Consider the following 23,877-nt stretch of genomic DNA (forward strand, 5'->3'; position numbering starts at 1 on the left):
TCAACCCTACCTGGTTTAATAAGGTTTATCCTGCTGATAGGTGAATGGGACTTAGCTTCAATACACACAGCTAATGGACAAGAGTTATGCTGTATCCTGGTAAAACTGTGAGATTGTGAAACAGCTCTCACTGTTCACTGTCTGTGTGTAATGAAAGATCGGACTGTCATTCTGAGTTTTGGCCACTAGATGCCGCTGTTTCTGAACACAGCTAACATTGTGCAAGTATTTGAATATTTAATTGTAGGTGGAGACTCTCTCGGTCTGGAGAAGAAGCAGGAAGAAGAGCAGCAGACATCTTAGGAGAGAGGCAGAGGGGCTGGAGAACAGAATCCGGTCGCATCCAGGCGTCAGGGAGTCCTGGAGTGGCCAGAGTTGCAGCTGAAGGAGGCTAATCACAGTCCAAGTCCCAGAGTCCGTCCGGAGATAGAGGATCTGTCTGCATCCAGGTCTGGAGCGTTCTTCAGCGATCGGAGCTGAAGTTGAGTGACCTCATGTTTATCCCAGAACCAGATTTTGAAACGGAGGAGCAAAGTTACAATCCCTGCAGGATCGCATGTTGTGGCAGGGACTTGTTGTTCGGTCCGGAGCCGCCAGCGGTTACAGTACAGACGCAGGTCAGTAAATTCGTGCACGCACCTCATAGATGTTTTGGCACCTAGAGACTGAGATAAGGCCTGTAGTTAGCTAGTTAAGGCCTCCATATTGTGTCAGGCCGAAAGTGTTGTTATCATTTATCCCAGGAACTCCAGCCAGTTTATTGTGTTTGCCCAGAAGTGATTCTTGAGCATGTGTTACGTTAAAAGGGGGGAATTCTGTGTAATGTTGCAAGATTGTAAGCTCTTGTGTTGCACCTGCAGGCTAACCCATCCTACGCGCCCAAACAGTTATTCGCATTTTCTTTAGGGTATAACAGGTATAGCGAGGCAGAGTTAGCTCTGCTTGCAGTAGGTAAATTGCTCAAGTGTTTTCCGGCTACCATCGGAGGGCGCCGTGCTGTGCGACACAGGGGTCTTAGTAGGCTGAGTGTATGTAAACTAAATTTATGTTCACTGCATTTGGGCTTGTGTTTGATAACCCATCACAGTAAAAAGTCTGTTTTACAAAAGCTGGTGTCAGAGTTGCTTTTCTCGTTCGTGACTTCGCTGTATCCTGGGGAGGCCGACCCCGGTACATGGCTTACAAAACGCAGCCATGTTTTCTAATCCCCTACAACCTGGCTGATACAACCGTGCCTTCTGCAAGTTTTGCAGACCCAGTCATTTCTATGGGGGCCGCAAAAAATATAGAACACAGCAGTGTGTTGTCCGAAAAAAAATATTAGAACATGTCCTATTCTTGTCCAAGAATAGGCATTTTCTATGACAGCTGCGGCATGTGCAGTCCTGCAAATTGCGTATTGCACATGGACCGGTGACCAGTGTTTTGTCGGATATGCAATTTGTGAATCCGCAAAACACCACGTTCGTGTGAATGTAGTCTTATGCGATGGATAATCAGATAAAATCTATGTATTGGATGTGATTTGTGAATTCTGTTGACTTTTTAATTTATTTTATTTTGTGTTTCAAGTTAAATTCTCCATGGAGCAGCATTTTTAGCAGCTTTTTTTCAATTAACCTCTTTACATTTCACTTTCTATCCTGGGTAACAATCAGTATCTGTCTTGTATGTCACTAATTAGTGGAGGTGGTAAAGAAAGCCTTTGTCTGTTCACAGGAACAATGGGCTTCCATTAGCGTAAGGAACTCTAAAAGGGGCGACCACACCTTAGGTTTCCTTATGCAGATTTGGAAGCCAAAATCAGAAGTGGATCATAAAAGGAGAGAAAGTATAAAGGACGGGTATGCCCTCTCTTTTTTTAATTCACTCCTGGTTTTGGCTTCCATCAGGAAACTTGACCGCGTGGCCGCACCCTAAAAAGAAGAGATTCCAGGTTAAATGCTTAATAGATGTTTTTTCAGGTGTAAACTGAATAAATCTTTGTGATTCCATTCATTTCCTATGGCACCTAGCCATAAGGCTGGGTTCAGACCTGAGCGTACTGAGCGTACGCTCTGTATGCGCGATTGTACGGGCGTTTGCAATCGCGCATACAGAGACAAGCGAACGCCCATTTTCGCGCGTTCCCGCTGAAGTCTATGTACGGGAAAGCATGACAAGACGCCCCAAAGAAGCTCCTGTACTTCTTGGAGCGTTGGGCGTTTTACAGCGCGATCGTATGCGCTGTAAAACGCTCAGGTGAGAACCATTCCCATAGGGAATCATTGGTTCTTGCCTGTTGAGCGTTTTACAGCGCGTAGGAACGCGCTGTAAAACGCTCAGGTCTGAACCCAGCCTAAGTGTTACATATATGAACTGCAGTCATTGGGGGAGATTTATCAAAGCTGGTGCCAAGGAAAACTGGCTTAGTTACCCACAGCAACCAATCAGGTTCCACCTTTTATTTTCTAAAGGAGCTCTGAAAAATGAAAGGTGGAATCTGATTGGTTGCTTTGGGCAACTAAGCCAGTTCTACTTTTCACCAGCTAGATCTCCCCCATTGTTTTCAGTAAGACTGAGTTCACATCTGCATTGAGGTTTCTGTTTTTCTAATCTATTACAACAGAAAAATGAAAAAATAACTGATCCGTCTTATTTTGAGTATCGATTGTGATCAGTTTCCATCAGTTTGTGCCAGTTTCGTCCCCATACAGTGGAGGTGTAAATGCAGCCCCCCCCATTGATAAGCAGGCAATTATCAGGAAAGAATGATCTCTATCCGATAATTGCCTGCTTGATCAGTGAATAGAAATGCAATTTAGGATTCAGATGCACTACATGTATCAAACAATATGCTGCATTTCATAAATTTTGCTCTTTTTACTGCAACACATGTAACACCCCAGAGTGGTGTTACTGTTAACACTTCTGCACCCTGCTACTGTTTTTATTGTGCTAACAAACATTTGCCTCATGCCTCTCACTATGCCGTACCATTTTAAGGCACCTTGGCTCCCACATTATTCAGGAGAAGCCCACCAAGAACACCTGCAGTATGTCAGTGATCTACTTAAAGAGGAGGATGACACATGGCAGAATGGACCTTGTCTGATGGAAGGCCCACAGGAGTGCATTACAGGACTTGATAAAGAAAGAGGAAGAAAGGAAAAAGATGGAGAGGATGCTTGGTGGAGAAGGTGACTTAACAGAAAGAAGAAAAAGGATAAAAACATATAAAGAAATTGTGGAGGAAAAAGAGAGCAGAGAAAGGGAATTGCATCAAGCCTACAAAAACGCAAAGACTTTCTTTCAGCCGCCTGCTGAAGACAGCACACCTGGTATGAGACTACCAGATCCTTCAACCACTAAAAGTGACCTATTCATCGTGAGGAGTCCTCTGATAATGCTCCATGCACTCCGGAACAAAATGTGGAAATTCTTGCCATGAAAGTCCAAGGGCCCATCCTTTATTGCCGTCTGGAGAATCTGTCACCTACCAGGAAAAATCCAAGGCCTACAGAGGATCCTCCAGAAGAGGGTGATCCTGCCGTTCCAAGTTCTACCACGTAAGGTCACCAGGAGATTGCAGATGAAGTTTCTGACGGAGTTACAGCTGCTGAGAGCACCAGAGCTAGCAGTGACAGCGATGAGAATGTTGCGCCGCTTAAAGAAGGACTTTTGCTACCTCAAATATGGGACCCAGGAAGAAGTGACCTTGTGCAGTGAGGAAAATTATCCATTGGACTACTGGAGCCACAACGTGAACTGAGTCTGAAGGGTGAGAACTTGTTGGCCCATGTTTGTTTCTGTAGCCGTGTTCGGTCCTCACCCAGATGGACATTGTTTGTTAGGACTCCCCCCCTATCTTCAAAAATATCTCCCAAGTTGCGCCTAACAGCGCCCAATTATCTCCCCCCCCCCCCCCCCCTCCTTCTCAGGTTAAGTGGGAGCCCCCTTTTGCTTAAAGGGTTCTTATCAAAATGTGCTGCTATTTAATATGATACTCCATGTGGATTACAAATAATTACTTTATTACCTCATGTGGATTACAAATGACTTTTGCACTATTTGTTCCAGTTTGGTGCACTTGATCCACCAGCACTTAAAGAAAAGACTCAAGTGTATACCTGAACTCATTATGGTCTCTAATGTGAATTTGATTGCACCATGTTTTTGTATTATATATTTGCACTATGTTAGCATCAATGTGTTATAATTTCAGGAATTTCTGCAAACGTTTAAGTACTGTAGTCCATTGCCAGGACTCTTTTTACGGGTACAACAATGCGACCTCATGCACTTTAAAATGGCAAAATAATGTGGTTGTCCAGTTAGCTAGCACCTTACTTCTTTGCTCATATGAACGGCCTCTGAGGATATTAATACTAATGGTTCTTATGTCACATTGGGTTAGCTTAGAAAGCCTAGGCATGGTACTGTATTATTGCTACACAAGAGGGACCAAGTGGTAAATCACAAGCAGGTCTAACACTGCCAAGGGTAACCCTGCTGCTAATGTGTGTTAGGAGGGAGTAGCCCTCATGGGAGTTCTAGGAGAGAACCGTGTCCTCCTCCTAGTTTAGTGTGTCCTAAGGCCTTGTGCACAACCTTAAGGAAATTTTTGAAGCTACCTGTGTAGTCATCAAGGTGACCATGCGAAAAGCTTTATATAGACCTTGGTGCTAGGAAGGGATTACAGGATGAAGCCACCCTTCTATTTGCGGGTGTCTCATAGCATCGTGGAGGGATTACAGTACATAACACCCCCACGCTCTATATACGACTATGGCCACGTCGCGGAGTATTTGAACGCTTTGTGCAGTCTTTATGGTTCTCTGGTTATTATCGAGATGGAAACAGTAAATAGACACCCTACTCATACGGGCAGAGACCTAATGGTAGCCGTCTCTATATCAGTCTATGTATACAGTTATAATAAATAGTTTCATGCAGCAATCAAACCTTCCTTGGGTACCCTTAAAGCACATCCTTAGCACAAGATGAGAATGGATTGGTTTTAAGTAAGGGGGAATGTAACACCCCAGAGTGGTGTTACCACTTCTGCACCCTGTTACTGTCTTTAAACGTCATCTTATGTATTTTGTTCAGGTCCTATACACTGTGCATTTCTAATGTTTTGCAACTGTAATGTTCAAATGTAATGTGCCTGGTTCATCAGCAGGTGGCAGAAAATTTGGCAGAGCTATAGTTAGGTAGCTGGAGAGAAGTGAGCGAACCCCGCTTCCTGCAGGAAGGGTGGGCACCAGAGTTAGTCAGTTCCAGCTTACCCCCTGCCAAGGGAGGGTGTGCTGGGCATGTCTCTGCTGGATGTGCCCAACCCAAGCCAGACAGAGCACCCTCAGCTCTGCTAGCCATGAAGGCCAAAGTATAAAGCCTCAGGAGCCAGGAGTATAGTTCCCTGGCATAACTTAAGAGACTGACTACAAAGAGATAAAGTGCAGCAGACAGAAGAGTCAAAGTTATACAGCCAGCCTGTCAGTACAGCAGAGCCAGAGAGAAACCAGTGTAGCAAAGACGAGTTTGCCCGCCAAGTTTTAATGCTAAAGCCTGCTGGGACCAAGATAAAGCTTGAAGATTGTTTTGGATGAACATTTATTCAAGTAAAGCTACTGTTCAACTTTATATAAGGTCTGGACTCAATTCTTTCTTCAATTATTCCCCCTATTTATTGCTTCGGAGACAAGGCCTAGGTTCCAGCCGTATTCAGGTAGGAGCACCATGACACATAAAGGTACATTTTAGGCCGCAGTATACCACTCGGCATTCCTACACCTGGGACACGCGCTATTACATCTATTAAGGGCCCTGGGGGGAGGCGTCCGTCGCACATAGACCCAAGCAAAACTGACTTCAAAAGTTCCCCTCATGATAAATGCTTCCCCCATAGTGCTTAGTCATCATGTCATTATGAGGAGGGACTGTAACATGGATGCTTCTAGAAGGTTGTTTGGGTCTGTAGGGCTCAGATGACGTCTATAGGAAGCCCTGCACCTCTAGGACTATCCTCATTGTCTTGATGAGTTCAGAAATGTCTTAAACAAACAGATTTGTACACCTGGCTTGGGAACAACCCTCGTCTGAAGAAAATTCCATAACAGAGTGCAAGACACCCCTGATACAGATCAGCCCTTGCATCTCCGGGTCTCCAGTGCCTGTACACGCGTGTGTGAAGAGACAGACATCAGAAAATGTCTCCGCGTTATGAGTCATAAGCTGTTGCGAGAACTTGTAGACTAATCAAAAACACAATAAATATTAAGCAATCCCTGATGAGCATCTATAGGGCTATGTTCACACGACTGTATTCATTTTGCCGTTCGCAAAAGTATATGGCCAGATGTCAGATGAAGGTTTATAGTGAAATAAGTAACTCTGCAAACCATGCTTGTTTTCTGATGTTTTTCTAGCCTTTGGTGTATTTGACTTGAAAAACACTAGAAGGAAATGCACATTACAAATGTACAGAATATAAAAAAAACTTGATTGAGAATATAAAAAAAAATGATCGATTATATCGAAATATTTTTTACAAGCCAAAAAAGTGCGTGTGAAGAAGGCCTTATGTTCATTTTCTTCTGTAGGATATGATTGTACCAAGAAATTAATGATCTGAGATGTCATAACCCGATCCTCTGAAGTTCTGCTGCCCCCACAATTCTCATACTTCTACTGCCATACTTGGGCCTAGAACATTCTGATTTATAGTGTGTTTCTGGAAAGTTTGTACTAATGTTTAGGGGAAGTACAGGCTATTGTTTAGGAGTCCAGCTGTGTATGTAGACTTAAAGGGTTATCCCATGATTAATGTAAAAAAAACAGACATCATATAGTGCATGAAAATCTCTTTCTAACAAACCTCGAACCAGCTCTGTACCTCACATGGATCCAGAGATCTCCCCATTTATTGCTCTGCCAGATTTATATCAAGCTTTTGGCTCAAGGGGAGTGTCTTTTCTGCTGCAGCTAAGGGGGTTGTGTCTCAGTTCATCCTATCTCAGCTCGAGTCAGTTGACTCAGTGAGCAGTACAGAGAAATAAGAAAAGACAAACAGCAGGTGGCGCCATACAGATACTTTTTATTGAATAACTTAGTGGCTATGTTACATTTTTCATTACATGCATTTACAAAATTATTCAGATCCAGGTGCTGGTGAATAATTTTCATGGGACAACCCCTTTAATGGCAATGCTTCATGGGAAAATAATATGTAAAGAGGTATTTCCCAGGGAAAGAGAATCTCCCTTTGATTCAATATCCAATTTTTTTAACAAGCATTAAAACACCATCCACAGACATTCTGGAGGGCTGGGTGGGATGCCATCAATACAGCTTGGGATTGAAGGGGGGGAAGGTCCTGGCTCTCCTTAAGGAGACCCACTGTGTGTAGAAACTTAGAGGCACTGTTTAATGCATATTGAGCAGAAGACTTTCCAGAACATTAGGTGTTTGGCTCCATGTTTTGGCTGTAAGTTTCCTTTTGACACCGTGTGCTTTTTGTGTAGGAATGTGGCTGGCAATGCAAACAAGAATCTGTGTCATGTTGCTAGGTCATCGGATAAAACCGGTTACACAGATTTGTGCTGATGGCATAGCTGGCTCTCCTGTTTCATAGGTCAGTGCCTGAGCTGCAGCTTCTTATTATCATGATAAGCGCAACACAACAGTAATAGGGTTTTTAAGTGCTTGATTACATCTATAAATCATGGCTGTGCCGCGCTACATCCCATTGCCTGTCAGCTTATAAAACTTCGACAAAGCTCTTGGAAACCATAATTGTAAATAGCCTCTGTTTAACACAGTGATCTGGAAAATAAGTGAAGACCAGAGGCCCAGATTTACTAATATTATTGCGCCTAGCCATTCTTATAAAATGGGAAAAAATCTGGTGCCTTGCTGGTGCATACTGTTGCATCAAGAGCTGTTTATAAAGGACAGGCACCAAAAAGAAGAATCCATTGCATCTTACTCAATGAGGGGCTTGAATCAGTGGGGGAGCAGTGTAGAATAATATAAAGGGTGTGGCGTAAAGGGGTTATCCCATGATTAATGTAAAAAATGAAAATTAGACATCTTATAGTATAACAATCTCTTTTTAACAAAACTAGAACTAGTCCTGTACCATGGATCCAGAGATCTCCGCATTCATTGCTCTGCTAGATTATATCAAGCTGGCAGCTCAAGGGGTGTGTCTTTTCTGCTGGGGCTAAGGGGGCGTGTCTCACCTCTCCCTATCACAACTCAGTTTAAGGATAAAACTTAGCATGTGCGGCCTTTTCAGTGAATGACAAAGAAATAAGAAAAAGAGCAAACAGCAGGTGGCGCTATACAGATACATTTTATGGCTATACAAAACTTTTAATTACATGCAATTACAAAAGTGCTGGTTTGAAAACTGTAGAATATTTTTTGTGTGACAACAATGTGCACAAAAATTTGGGATATCTTGGTTTCCTCCTATAGTTAAAAAACATACTTATGGGTTAACTGGCTTCACATTTATCCTAGTGGGTCTATGTACAGAGCTACTGAATATGCGTGTGCTATATAAGCAAACAGAAAAACAATATAAACCATTTATATCAAACAAATTTGCTCATGTAGTTGCTTACCTCATGTACATCTTACCCATTTATTTTTATTTTTTTCTTAGCTTTGCCTCTCCTGACCCATATTCACCATGTAACAATCTGTTTTGTTCACATCCTATATGTAGCACTTCCTGTTGCTGTATCCAACCAAACCCATGATGCACTTCTCCTTCCTGTGCCACAGCTCCAGCACCGCCCCAAACAATGCCCAAGCTACTGTAGTTTATAGCTCCTCCCACATCACTGCTGCTATCAACACCCAGCTAGTTTATAGCTCCTCCCACCCAGCTAGTTACATAGACACTCCCCTATCACTGCCCCGCCCGTAGGCATAACATAATAGGAAATAAGAGCTGCATGGACATGGTCATGTGACCACAGCCCAGAACAGAAGATAGGAGCAATAAAGGTAAAAGAAATACATTACAAAATTACAGCGACCTTCATAAGTGATTATTTTATAGAATGTTGATGCAAACCAGAAGATCCCTTTCAGGCCCAGTAGTTCCCTTGTAACTTATGAGAAGTCATGTTTTTGACATCTGATACATGTGTCAACAGATGGACAACAGAAAACCTCTCAACAACATGATTAGATTTGTGCACCAGAATAGTCGGGCAGGGGCAGATTCGGTGGTGGTTATCGCATGTAGGAGAAGTACTGTTAGGCTGTAACAGTAGTGATGACACAATGAGCTCTTCAGCTAATTTATTGCAGGCCATCTGTCCCTGGAAAGAAATGCAGTCTTCTTGTCATTTCTGCAATATGCCTACTACCTTAAGTAAGTCCTTGAAGTGGACACAGAAGCTCCACTGGATCCACTTAGGCCATTCAATTTATAGCCATAATATTCACGGTTCAGCCAGGCCTGACTGATGATACATTCCTATAGAGAAGAAGCCAGGCAGTAATACGGGTACTAACAATCAGCTACCACTGCGACTCACAAGGCTAAATGGCTGCATCCCAGGTACCTGGCTTTCTCTTGGTACCGTGACTATGGCAAAATACAATGGCAGATTTACAAAAACTGTTGACCTTGAGAAAAAGTGTGCCATCAGAACTGTCAGCATAGAGTGCTGAAATAAAGCAATGTTACTTTAAAGGGGTGAGAAAATGGTGGCAACAGGCTCAGATTGGCTTAAAAACATAAAAGAACTGATGCTCACCGATCCCCTGCCGCTCCCTTTCTGATGCTACCCAGGTCCCCACTGCTCCCATCTCAAAATACAGAAAATGCCTTCATAGCCAATCACTTTGTGGGGCGGGTCACCACTGTGGCCAGTGATTGGTTGAGAGGGCGATTCCTGCATGTTGAGATCAGAGCACAAAGTACAACGGGGACCCTGGGCGAGTGAAGTGGGTATTGGTTAATCGGCAATATGGCTCTCTATAGGTGGTCTGGTATTGATGCTTATCCTCATTGAAATGAATTGGTCGGAGCTGCAATGCCACACACAACTTGTGTAAAGGGGTGGCACTGTTTTTGGAATAAAGCAGCCATATTCTTGTAATCCAGGGCAACCCCTTTAAATTGTGTGCACTATATTATATTCCGTGCATCATTCTAAAAGTGGCCTAATAATAAGTCATATTATTGATCTAAACATGTGTGACTATGGCTTTGTAATAAGAAACCTTAGGGAGTCCTGTCATACAACAGCGCATAACAGTTTAAGGCCTCCTGAACACGGCTGTGACCATAATTCGGTCTGCATACAACGGATCCACAAAATACGGATACCTTCCGTGTGCACTCTGCATTTTTCTCACTCAACAACAGAAAGGACTATTTTCAACTGTAATATGGACAAGAATAGGACATGTTCTATAATTTGCGGAAAGGCCATGTGGATCTACAAAAAACACGTATGCATGGCCCCATAGAAATCCATTTACATAGGGTCCATTCACATGTCCGCACAAACACGGACACTGGCAATGTTCGTTTCGCATTTTGCGGACCGTACATCTCCGGCACTCGGCAATTGCGGACAAGAATAGGACATGTTCTATTTTTTTGAGGATCCGGAAGTGCGGACAGCACATTCCGGGCCCATTGAAAATGAATGGGTCTGCACCTGTTCCGCAAAATTGTGTGACGTGTGAATGGACTCTAAGCCTACACGGGTGCAGGTCAATGTGCAGGAGATTTGTGTGAATTTCCGCAATAAAAAAATGTGTTTTCTGTGCAGATTTGCAGTATTGCCGCAGATCTCATCCTTAGGCCTCATGCACACGGCCGGGATTCCTGCTGACAGCATGAGCGCACGGCGTCATTGGTTGCTATGACGCCGTGCGCTTCATGCAGCTGCTGCTGTACAGTAATACACTATACTAGAGAGCGGAATCCCGGCACGGTCCGCTCTCGGCCGCGGAACACGGCCGTGTGCATGAGGCCTAAATCAGAAAAGGGCGAAATATGCACCTAAAGCCACAAACATAGTTTTGCTGTAGATTTCTAAAGGCGATGTACAGACGATTGTCGGGAAGGAAGAGATCTCCTTCACAGTATGAGGACGAGGGATCGCTATTTCGATCGCCCTTCCCCATACAGAATCATTCTTTTTGGGCAGGAGATCTCAATTTCTAATTGCGGTTTTTGGTGGGGATTTGATGCGGTCTTGCCGCAGATCTTACTCTTCATTGGAAAAGGGTGAAATCCGAATCTAAAACCGCAAACATAATTGACATGCTGTCGATTTGGAAATCAATTTCCGCACGGAAACAATCTGCAAAGTGTACATGAGATTTGGTTAATCTCAAACACTTTGCTGGTATTGTAATACTCTGCGGCTTTTCTGCATGGGAATCTGCGCAGAAAAAATGCGTGTATTCCGCAACACGTGGGCAGGTGGCCTAAGGCAGCTTTCGCACATGCCTATTTGGTGCAGTATTTTGTATCAGAATTTCCAGGCCAAACCAGGAGTGGGTCCAAAATGCAAATCCCTTATCTCGGGTTATGGTCCACTTCTGGTTTTTACTTCTAAACACCGACCTAAATCCACCCGTGTAAAAGTGACCTGACGGTAACACGTGTAAATCCCCTGCCTCAGGGTACAATTACATGGTAATAGTCAATAAAAGCGTAAATGACCCAAATATCCTGTTATCAGAATGTTTCCTCATACTACCAGATTGTTGCGGGGCCACAGACACAAATATGGTGACGATGTTGCATTATTGATAGCGTAGAGCTGTAGCAACCCCGAGGAAAGCTTTTTCCTGTGTACACAATCAATGTCCACAGCGAGCCCCCCTCCCCTGCTTTCTGCCGCCCGCCTGTTTATGAGTTCAGATGTTTCACATAAAAAGAAAAATACTACAAGATAAGCAAATGCTAAGTTGATCCATATGGCGTGCCACTTGCATTGCCATTTAGCTCCAGTGATACAGGGCAAAAAAACGTAACAAAGCGGGGAGTGTTCTGCGCAGGAGGGAAGGACAAAGCATTGTGGCAGAGGGATGCCCTGAAGCTGCAGAAAAAGATGGGGGGTAAGAAAAGAAAGGGAGGAGGAGGGGGGGGGCACCAAATGGGGGGAAGGGCAAAAGGAGAAAAAGCTGGGGGTTGGGGAAAGAAGGTTAAAAAAAAAACACACAGCAAAAGTTGCTTTCCACATGGCTGCACCCTGTCTAAAGGTATTCTCCTCCGCTTTCTCACAGCGGTGCCTGCTATTTGTCAGCTTTACTGTCACTGTAAGAAAATAAACAGCCATAAAACAGAGGCAACAGCACATGTGGTTAATAGATAGAGCGAGCCCCATTCTTCTGCTCAGTCCCTTCCCTGCCCTGTAAAAAGGAGGATTCCCATTAGAGCATCAGGATAAAAATGCTAAAAATAAGGGAATGTGCTCCATGGAGCCAGATATGGGGGACGAGAAATTTCCTTTAATCGTCAATATTTAATCGTTAAGAAACGCCGAGGCCTCTTTCACATGAACGGATTGTGTTCGGTGTTCAGTGTTTCAGTTTTTTCCATGCGGGTGCAATCCGTTTTGAAGCGTTTTTCACTCGCGTGAAAAAAAAAACCTGAAGGTTTACAAACAAGTGTCAGTCAGTGAAAAATGCATTGTACCTGGACTGCATCCGGATGCAATGTGTTTTTCACTGAATTCACTCCTGTGGGGCCAGGGCTGCGTGAAAAACGCAGAATCTAGAACATGCTACGATTCTCATGTAACGCAGAAGTGATGCGTGAAAAAAATGCTCGCGTGCACAGCCCCATTGAAATGAATGGGTCAGGATTCAGTGCGGGGGGCTATGTGTTCACTTCAAGCATCGCACCCGCGCGGAAAACTCACTGGTGTGAAAGGGGCCTTATAATCCAATACTAGCAGCAATGCACACAGAATCAATGAGGAAATTCCTCTAGGTAAGAACAAAGGAGGACATTCATCAAAACTGGTGTAAAGGAAAACAGGCTTAGTTGTCCCTAGCAACCAATCAGATTCCTTCTTTCATTTTGCAAAGGAGCTCTGAAAAATGAAAGAAGGAATCTGATTGGTTGCTAGGGGCAACTAAGTCAGTTTTCCTTCACAGCAGTTTGATAAATCTCCCCACAGTGATTTTAGCAGATTTTGTCTTAAAGGGGTTGATGACCTATCCACAGGATAGACGCCTGGCACCCCAGCGATCAGCTGTCTGACGGGGTAGTGGTGTTCATGCCAGCTCTGCCTTCACTTCAAAATGACCTGTGCGCTGTCTCCTTTGCAGCGGCAGTGCCGTGTCATCACAACTGCTTGTCCCATTCACAGCGCCGCCTCTACGAGACGATGCGCAGGTCATTCTGAAGTGGAAGCAGCGCCCATGCGCCACTACCTCGTCAAACAGCTGATCAGCAGAGATGCCAGGTGTCGGACCCCCGCCAATCTGACATTGATTACCTATCCATCAATATCTTTGCACTGCACAACCCCTTTGATATTTCATATTGAGCTAAAAGGTTCTGTCTTTCGGGGGAATTTCATATATTTTTATGACTGCCTGATAAATCTAAAACATACATTGAAATGTTACTACATAATGCATACGTTTGTATATTCGTTACTTACAATAATGATATAAACAGATGTAGGCCACGTGTGCGTCGTAGCAAAATAGTTTATCTATGAAATGGAAGTTTTAAGAATATGTGACCTTAAAGGGAATCTGTCAACAGGAAATTCGCTGTTGCCTCACTCTTCAGAAAACGTACCTTTAAGGGCGCGTTTGCATTCACGTTATAGAATTCCATTATAGGGTTCCGTTATAACAGATTTATAATGGAATATAAAGGAATTTTAGGACGGAATGCAAAACGGACTATTTTTTCCATTATGTATAACGGAACCAAACTGAACCATTATTTGTGGCCATAGACATGTATTAGGACGGAGAAAAACAGAATGCCTCTTAAAGGCTTCCGTTTTGCATTCCGTCCTAAAATTCCATTATAAGGGTCCATTCACACGTCCGTAGTGTATTGCGCAATACACCCGGCCAGCACCCCCATACTATGCCTATTCTTGTCCACAATTGCGGGGCCGCGCTCTGGAAATGCGGATGCAGAGAGCACATAGTGTGCTCTCCGCATCCATTCCTGCCCCATTGAGAATGAATGGGTCCGCACCCGTTCCAGATATTGCGGAACGGATGCGGACCCATTCCACGGACCTGTGAATGGACCCTAACTCTGTTATAACAGAACCCTATAATGGAGTTTCATAACGCAAATGCGAGCCACTCTGTGCACTTTTGCTCCACCTGCCAGTCCCTCCATTCAATAGAGCTTGATCTACAAGGCAATGTGCCTGGTTAAACAGTGACTTTAAGGGCCATATTACATGTGAGGCTTGAGCCCGGGTTACGACACTGTGGTTATTGCTTATTGCCAGGCCATACCTAAATTTCACCCGGCAAGTTCAGGTGCTACCCGGCAGTTAACGGTAACCGTGGTGCTGTACCCGGAGCACAGGCTGCATGTGTAATAGCGCCCTAATAAATAGTCATTACATATGTTGCAGAGGTAAGTGTGTCATTAAGGCCTAGTTCACACGACCGTATGGCTTTAATAGTTTTTTGCGGTCCGTTTTTCACGGATCCGTTGTTCCGTTTTTGAGTTCCGTTGTGTTTCCGTTTCCGTTCCGTTGTTCCGTTCCGTTTTTCCGTATGCCATGTACAGTTTACAGTAATTACATAGGAAAAATTGGGCTGGCCATAACATTTTCAATAGATGGTTCAGAAAAAACGGAACGGAAACGGAAGACATACGGATGCATTTCCGTATGTGTTCCGTTTTTTTTGCGGATCCATTGACTTGAATGGAGCCACGACCCGTGATTTACGGCCAAATATAGGACAAGCTCTATCTTTCAACGGAACGGAAAAACGGAAAAACGGAAACGGAAGGCATACGGAACACATTCCGTTTTTTTTGCGGAACCATTGAAATGAATGGTTCCGTATACGGACCGTATACGGAACACAAAAAAACGGCCCGTACACCCGCAAAAAAAACGTTTGTGTGAACTAGGCCTAAGGCTGGGGTTGCATCATGTTTTTCCATCCTTTTAACGTACACAAAAAACGTATACGTTAAACAGAAGCCTCAGGCTGATGCCATACAGTGGCATCCGTTCACCATAGAGTTCCATTGTAAAAAAAGTATATTTTTTTTTTTACCGTACTGTGTGGGATAAAAGAACGTATAAGTCAAACGGGGGCATAAAACGTGATGTGAACCCACCCTTAGCATGTTTGAACTCTATCATGGTGTACGGGCACAGTCACAATGCTCTGAATAAAGATCGTGCATGATCTGAGGACAGGCCTTTATGTCAGGGCCTGCACTTAAAGGGACATGCTTTTTTGTCATCAAGAATGATCACTTTAATTGAAAATAAAGCTCCCACTTTAAGGAAGCAAATGTTCTTGTAAGTATCAGCTCTGGTCTCTATGAAGCCAGCCAGAACATGACTTATCACCGGCCACTGATGATATGAAAAACTGATAGATGACTGCTCGTAATCAGCCAGAAGGAGGATATGAAACAATCATCTTCTCATGCGGGCGCTCATTAAGGAGGATGCTCATTCCTGCTCCATCCCTCCATAACAAATTACTGCCATAAATTGTTCATGAGCTGCAGCCGCAAAGCACGACCGCTGCGGTAGGAGGCAGATATGGCGGCCCTGTGATCTGCAGCTCTGTACTATGTATTCAAGATCACAGCCGCGTGTATTTATAGGGGAACTCTAGCAGATAATGAGAATATACTGCACACAAATAATTGACTGCATATCCTACTGACAAAGTAGTGCATTGCACAGTATAGCGGCGCTATTTACATGGCGAGTAATGAAAAATACATATTAGTTTTAGTTCACATTTAGTTTCCATTTATTAAACATTGATACCAACGAATCCTGACAGATCCCATTTATTTATAAGGCTTCTTTCACATCAATGTTATTAGCTCTGGCAGGTTGTTCCGGAAGTCTCTGGATCCTGCATTGCCGGATGTTACCGCAATGTCCGCCAGCCCCATTGACTATAATGGGATCAGGAGGAGAAAAATACTGGAACCAGTAAGTGACTGGGAAAGACACTAGAGGGAAACAAGACTTAAGATGTTAGCCAAGCACTATTCCTCCGAACCACCCGATACACATGCACATTTCAGTGGCGTAAACTGCTGCCAGACTTGTCAGTTAGTGGCTTATTGTTCATGAGAACAAAAGGTTCAGGCATGTTGAACTCCAAAATGCCCAATCCTAGTTGGGACACATACACAGTAGATCGACTGGTCCAGCTGAAATTGGCAGGTCTTCCCAACATCAATCTAATGTGTACAGCCGGCCTTAAAGGTGTTGTCTGGGCTTTTAATATAGATTACTTATCCTTAGGATCAATATCAGATTGGCGGTGGTCTGACACCCAACACCCCCCCGCCGATTAGCTGTATGAGGAGACGGCGTGCGCAGTGCGCATGTGCCGTCTCCCTTCTTTCTGCTGCTTTACCACAGACAGCAGCGGTGAGCAGGAAGAGAGACGGGAGACGGCACGTGCACACTGCGCGAGCCATCTCCTCATACAGCTGATCGGCGGGGGTGCCGAGTGTCGGACCCCCACCGATCTGATATTGATGACCTATCCTGAGGATAGATCATCAATATTATAATGCTCAGACAACCCCTTTTATGGGGTACTCCACTCTATTCATTCTCTATGCTAGCACAGTCTGTACTTGGCTATTTCTGGTGGCGTCTTAGAGAATGAACGGAGCGTCACAGTGCATGCTCAACCAGCCACTCATTTTGCGGAGCATGGCCCTTTCTTTCATAATCATTGGAATTCCCGGCGGTCAGACCCCACGATCTTATAGGGGATAACTTCTTATATGGGCTCATGCACACGATGTGTGCTGGCCGTTCCGCGCATTGGGGACCACAATTTGCGGTCCCCAATGCATGGCAACATCCGTGCGGCGGCCGCGGACAGATCCAGACCCATCCAACTTGAATGGGTCCGTGATCTGTCTGCACCGCGAAAAAGTAGTGCACGCACTACTTTTTTGCGGTGCAGAGGCATGGACAGAAAACCTACAGAAGCACTACTGAGTGCTTTCATGGGCTTTCATTCCGTGCCTCCGTTCCTCATCTCCCGGATTGTGGACCCATTAAAGTGAATGGGTCCACGATCCCGGATGCACACGGCCGGTGCCCGTGTTTTGCGGACCTGCTGAATGCGGGCCGCAATACGGCCACGGGCAGCACACGGTCATGTGCATGAGCCCTAACTGGAATACCTCTTTAATTACACTAAACAAAATTTCGGTTTTGCTCCCATTTTGCATGAGCTGAACTACACACCTGTGCAATATTCATGCTGTCTAATCAGCACCTTGATAAAATGGGAGCAAAACCGAAAGAGTTGCATTAATATTTTTGTTCAGTGTATATATAAGGGGCCTTCACTGTTTCAAGATGTAGCATCTTGTGTTGTCAATTCAGGTGAGGCTAGAGCTACACCACGACATTTGTCACGTGACAATTTTTATGATAGTCTATGGTGTCGCACTGCAACATGCTGCGACTGCGACACGACAGTCGCAAAAAACCCATCCAAAATTGATTTTTCTGCGACTGTCGCGTGTCGCAGTGCGATACCATAGACTATCATTATAAAAATTGTCATTGTCGCGCCACACATGTTGCAGTGTAGTTGTGCCCTATGTGTCGCGCGACACATGAGGTTGTGTAGCCCTAGCCTAATACCCTCCAACCTTATAGCGGGATTATTTTCATTTGTATAGTGCCATCATTTGGCTCTATGTAGTGTCCAATCCAATTGCATTTTGAAAAAATCTTCTATGTAAAACCGCAATATGCTGCAAATGATCCCTCTGTACTACACACATTAGCACATTGCCTAGTCACCAAATATCAGCAGCTACTTAACATATTAAAACAACATATGATCTCTCTGGTTCCCAGCCACAAGCATGGAACAATAATGCAAGGCATGCTTTCAAGCCGGGCTGGATGACATCCAGACAACTGAATACATTTGTTATTCCAATTCATCTCCTTAATGAACAATAACTCATCTGCATTATTGGAGCTCTTGGGTAATTGCAGCTGCTGACCCAGGCGGGCTGCCCCCAATAACACTGAAACCATCCCAGCAAAAGACAGATCACCTAATATCTGCAGAAAGCTTCATCCACTGACTACGTTGTTACCGGATATTTCATTTATGGGTCAAAAAAATGCTGAGATAATGAAGATATAACAGACATGAGTTTGTCATATGGTACAGTTCATAGGACTGCAGGTTATCACAGATCATAACAAATACAGTCCCAAACAATGAAATGACAAATGAAAACATTAAAGGTTTTTTTAGGATTTGATCCCTTTTTACTGTAAGCTTTGGTCACATCTCTGTTTTGTAACAGAGTTCTGGAGTTACTGTATCTGGCATAGCCGGACACTAGGGACGAGCGAACTTCATATTTTGAAGTTCCAGTTCGTGTTCGGGTTGGGGTATACGCTGAATTGCGTTATGGATTCTGTTACCACGGACCATAAAGCAATTCCATGACGGAATGCATAAGGGAATGCCTTTAGAGGCATTCCGTTATTCATTCCATCATAGTAGAAGTCTACGGCCTGCATTACAGATCCGTCTAGTTTCCATTATGAAAGAGAGGACTCCAGCATAACGAAAACTGGACAGATCCGTTATGCCAGGCCATAGACTTCTATTATGGTCTGTGGTAACGGAACCCATAATGCAATTCAGCATATACCCCAACACGAACTCGAACTTCAAAATATGACGTTCGCTCATCCCTACCGGACACTGCTAGATCCCCTTTTACCATAATGGCACCTGGTGAAGATCTGGAGGGTTTCTGGCACAAATGGCAGCTTTCTACTGGAGAAATACAGCAGTATTTTGCTGGCAGAAAGGTGGCATTCATGCTGGAAATCCAATGGATCCCATTATAGTGAAGTGGAATCTGGCGGTACCGTGGTTTCTGGCTATGACGGATACGGTAACTCCGGCAGTCTGTTCCTCCACTGGAACATACTACCAGATTTACAAAATGGAGATGTGAACAATAGCCTAAGCCCCCTAGCATGTGGTATCTAAGGAAATAATCATACTCTTCTGCTTTCTACCGCTCCGATTCGCAGCTTCGGCTCTGTTCGCTGATCTTGCAGTTCCCAGCTTGTTTACTTCCAGCCATAGTACACACGGGGTGACGGGCACCGCTACAATCAATGACTGGCTTCAGCAGTGATCTGTCACCAAACGGCATGTCACTGCTGGGGTCATGTGCCACTTTGGGACACATCACTTCTGAGGCCAAGCAATGGCTGCCGCGGTGCATGTGACATCATCCATACCTCTACCAGAAGTAAACAAGCTAGGGACCTTAAGATCACAGAGCACAGCCAGGACTCAGAACCATAGCAGTGGGGACTAGGCAAGTATGGTTCTTTCCTTAAGTACCACATGCTAGGGGGCCTAATTAAAAATGGATTCGATTTTGGCATGCCCCTGTAAAGGGGTTTTCTTGGAGTTTAATGTAGAAGCCTAGCCTCAGGTTAGGTCATCAATATCTGATTGGTGGGGGTATAACTTTTGACACTCCCGTTGATCAGCAGTTTGAAGAGCCAGCCTCTTCCTATAGGCAGAGATGTTACGTTCATTGGTCAGATGGCCTAGGTTCCATTCAATTGTATGGGCCTGGGCTGCAATACCAAGTATATGCTGTGAGGAGGCTTCGGTGCTCACCAGAGTGCTGCAGCCTCTTCAAGCAGCTCATTGGTGACAGTGTCGGGTGTCGGAACCCCACAGATCAGATATTGATGACCTAGCCTGAGTCTAGGCATCAATATTTTCCTCCTGGAAAGCCTCTTTAAGGGATGAATTAGAGGATATTTAGAGGTTTAGTGACCAGAGAAAATGATAAAAATGTCTAACAATCAACCAAAATGACCGTTGAATACATGCCTTCCTACCTTAAAGGGACTCTACATTCTTTACAATGTATATACCTGTCTTCATATATATATACTTTGTGTGTCATTTGGGGCTTCGGGAAAGGATTTCAGACATTGCAATTGCAGGCAATGGTAATTTATTTCCATTCCAAAATGCAGAGTATATGGATGCATTATATATATACAGTAGATATCAATGGGTGTACCACATCCATACGGTCACGTCACCCATATACTACTATATAAAATGTAATATACACTGTCCCCCACCACTGGGTGGTTAGAGCCACTGAATTGTAGGAGGCTATATAGAGTATTACACAGGTTTGACACACGTAGTACTTAGTGATAAAGAGGCATATTTGTAACAGGCGCAGAGCCTAAGCCTAAGCTCTCATCCACTGGAATCATTTTTCACGCGCCTCATTGAGTCATGCTCATTGCACGGTAAATACGGCTAAAGCACCATTATCATAGAGATCATGGATTGCTGTGATGAATGAGTCTTTAATATACACTCATGCACCAGATGCATCTGGAAGGCTTCCAGCTTGGCTTGAGTGTGCGCTAAGGATACGTTTGCTAGATAAATCATTGATTGCTTGACATTATAACTGCATTATATCATAAAAACTATACATTTCGTGACGTAAATGCATCACAGGTAAAGCCGATCTTTCCTGGTGTATAAGAACCTGTATGGCACTTGTACCTGATACTGTGCAGTACATGGCTACTTCTATAGAGATCTAGATCCTCATTCAGAAGAGCAAATTTGTGTGTGAACGAACCCTTAGGCTGTTTACACACATATAGCTTTTTACAGAGTTTTTTTTTTTTTGTGCAAACATGCTTTTTTACTTTTTACATTTTTTCCTATCTGCAGCCAAACCGAATGAAAAGATGCTTGACTTTTTTCTCCATCAACATGATGGCTGTGGTACCTTGGAGTGAATGGGAGCAGTGCTGGAACTACCACCTCCGTCCACTACACAAAGGAAGGACCGGTATAGTTCGGGCGCCAGAGCAGCTTTGGAACAGTTGATTAATAGGTGTGCAGGGTGCCAGACCCCAACCAGCCCGGTATTCATGGCCTGTCCTGAGAGTGGACACAAAAGGTATCCGTATTAGAGTTGAGCGAACCTGCCTTTTGGTTTAAAAGGAACCTGTCACCGGGATTTTGTGTATAGAGCTGAGGACATGGGTTGCTAAATGGCCGCTAGCACATCCACAATACCCAGTCCCCATAGCTCTGTGTGCTTTTATTGTGTAAAAAAACCCAATTTGATACATATGCAAATTAACCTGAGATGAGTTCTGTACGTGAGATGAGTCAGGGACAGGACTCATCTCAGGTTAATTTGCATATGTATCAAATCATTTTTTTTACACAATAAAAGCACACAGAGCTATGGGGACTGGGTATTGCGGATGTGCTAGCGGCCATCTAGCAGCCCATGTCCTCAGCTCTATACACAAAATCCTGGTGACAGGTTCCCTTCTGAATGGATTCCGTTCTCATGGAATACCTTTAGAGGCATTCTGATTTGCATGCCGTCATAATACAAGTGTATGGCCAGCAGAACGGAACCCTTGGAGCTGGCCATACACTTATATTATGCGACATGCCGGCATTGAATTACGTGATGGATTCCGTGAGAAAAGGGCAGGTTCGCTCAACTCTAATATGTATTTTGTGGCTCTGTTGTTTGCAGGCCAACATACCGACACTGCCGCGTGCATGAGGCCGTACTGATACTCTACTACGGTATATTCTCAGCCATTACAGACATATTAGTTCCCTTTAGCTATAGGCCACAGTTGTTCTGTGATGACGTCTGCCACAATAGCTTTTCCTATTTCCCTTCCTAAATCCAGAGCAAAAAATCCAGAAGTGTGTGAACAAGCCAGGCCGTGCATGCACAAATGCTGAATCTGCAGGAAACTTATCTCCTGAAAGAATTTATGAAACTGTGAAAGGAAATGAGCTGCAAATATAGAAACTCAGAATATTTTGTGACAATATGATGACACACTTCCTACGTATGTCAAGCCTATCATCCGACTCATTTTGCAAACATTCTGGGAAACGAATACTGGGTGGAAAAGTATAGGATCCGCACAAAAAGACGCATCTCAACAAGTTTTGATAGGGTCGCCCCTCCCCCCCCTCTGTCAATGCTCACAGACTGTTTGTGAGAAGAACCAGGACTGGCAACTCTGCATCCAGTCCGACAAGTCCGCTCTGTAATAGGCAGCCGGTGAAAAGTCTGCCTGACAATCCCCAGGTCAGGCGCTCATTACAGCAGTTTTCAGAATTAAGCCTTTACCTTCTGTTTATTTTTCCATGAAATGTCTTTCATCACTATAATCACATCTATAACATATTAAACCGCTGCACGCTTTCACCATGAGGGTGATAAAGTAACAGGCGTGTCAGCTCCCATAATGGAGGATGTCAGCCGGAAAAAAGCGACAAGTAACTACTTCAGAAGAATTCTGCACGCATTTTTAGGCCTCATGCACACGACCAGAGTTTTGGTCCGCATCCGATCTGCATTTATTTGCGGATCGTATGCTGACCCATTCATTTCAATGGGGCCGTAAAAGATGCGGACAGCAGACCATGTGCTGTCCTCATTCGTATGTCCGTTCTGCGGTCCCATAAAAAAAAATAGGACATGTTCTATTTTATAGAATTGACATCTAGAAAATAGTGCTGGACCTGCAGAAGGGAAAATGCGGGATGCACATGGCCGGTATCCTTGGTTTGCCGACTGCAAAAACGGATACGGTCATGTGCAAGAGGCCTTAATTTGATTTTGATTTCATTTCAGCATGTAGCATTTGACCATGAAAACAAGACATACATGTAGAAATCCACACATTCACCATCACAGTAAGACCTCATGAACACGACCGTGCCGTGCAATTTGCGGAACGGAACGGGCGCCGGCAATATAAATGCTTATTCTTGTCCGCAAATCACGGACAAGAACTGGACATGTTATATTTTTTGGGCGGTGCCGCGGAACGGTGCCACGGAGTGCTGTCCGCATCTTTTGTGGCTCCATTGAAATGAATGGGTCCGCATCCGAGCCGCCAAAACAGCCGTGTGCATGAGGCGTAACACAAAAGTGGGCTAATTGTTCATTTCATCTGTGCTCACAATTGCTCTACAGACACTTCTGAAGACAGAAGTTCTATCTGAAAGTTATCCACAATTACCAAAATATGGTCCAATGCACACAGCCCTATTATAGATCTTGAAAGAGGTTGTCTGGATGTTTAATAATGATGGCCTATTTTCAGGATCAGTATCTGATTGGTGAGGATCGGACTCCTGTTCAGGCCCCCCAGAGCGTTTCGCTTGGGGGACACATGGGGGCAATGACACAATAAATTTTTGTACTTTGTCTATGGATTTTGCTCTCCCCCCCCCCTCCCTTTTTGCTTTTCCCGCTCTTTTATTTCAGGTTTACCTCAAGTGGTAAAGTTTCTGTCAGAATCAGCTGGTTTTATCCGGTCTCACCTGAGCCTTAGATGACAAGCAGGGATCTTCTCTGATTGGTGCAGCTGGTTGCTGGCGGAGATTTCCAGACAGCAGACAGCGGCGGGAAAGTATGGTCCTTAAAAAGAGGGTTTCGGCAGCGCTTCTGGGCCAGTTTTATCAAGACCAGATCGTCGCACCGCCCTTCCTCCCTATTCTTACGCTTTATGTCGCTTTGCTTTATTAGAGGGGCTGTATCATTCAGCTATTGCTGAGTGGATTTCAGTTATTATTGGAGTT

General features: G+C 44.3%; 1 protein-coding gene across 1 annotated transcript in view; it reads right to left on the minus strand.

The window, feature by feature from the left end:
- Positions 1–23,877, minus strand: part of LOC122932745 (fidgetin-like) — an 83,872-nt gene that overhangs the window by 45,109 nt on the left and 14,886 nt on the right. The window lies entirely within an intron of this gene.

The sequence above is a fragment of the Bufo gargarizans genome, chromosome 3 (genome assembly GCF_014858855.1).
Source record: "Bufo gargarizans isolate SCDJY-AF-19 chromosome 3, ASM1485885v1, whole genome shotgun sequence".
Classification (NCBI taxonomy): Eukaryota; Metazoa; Chordata; class Amphibia; order Anura; family Bufonidae; genus Bufo; species Bufo gargarizans.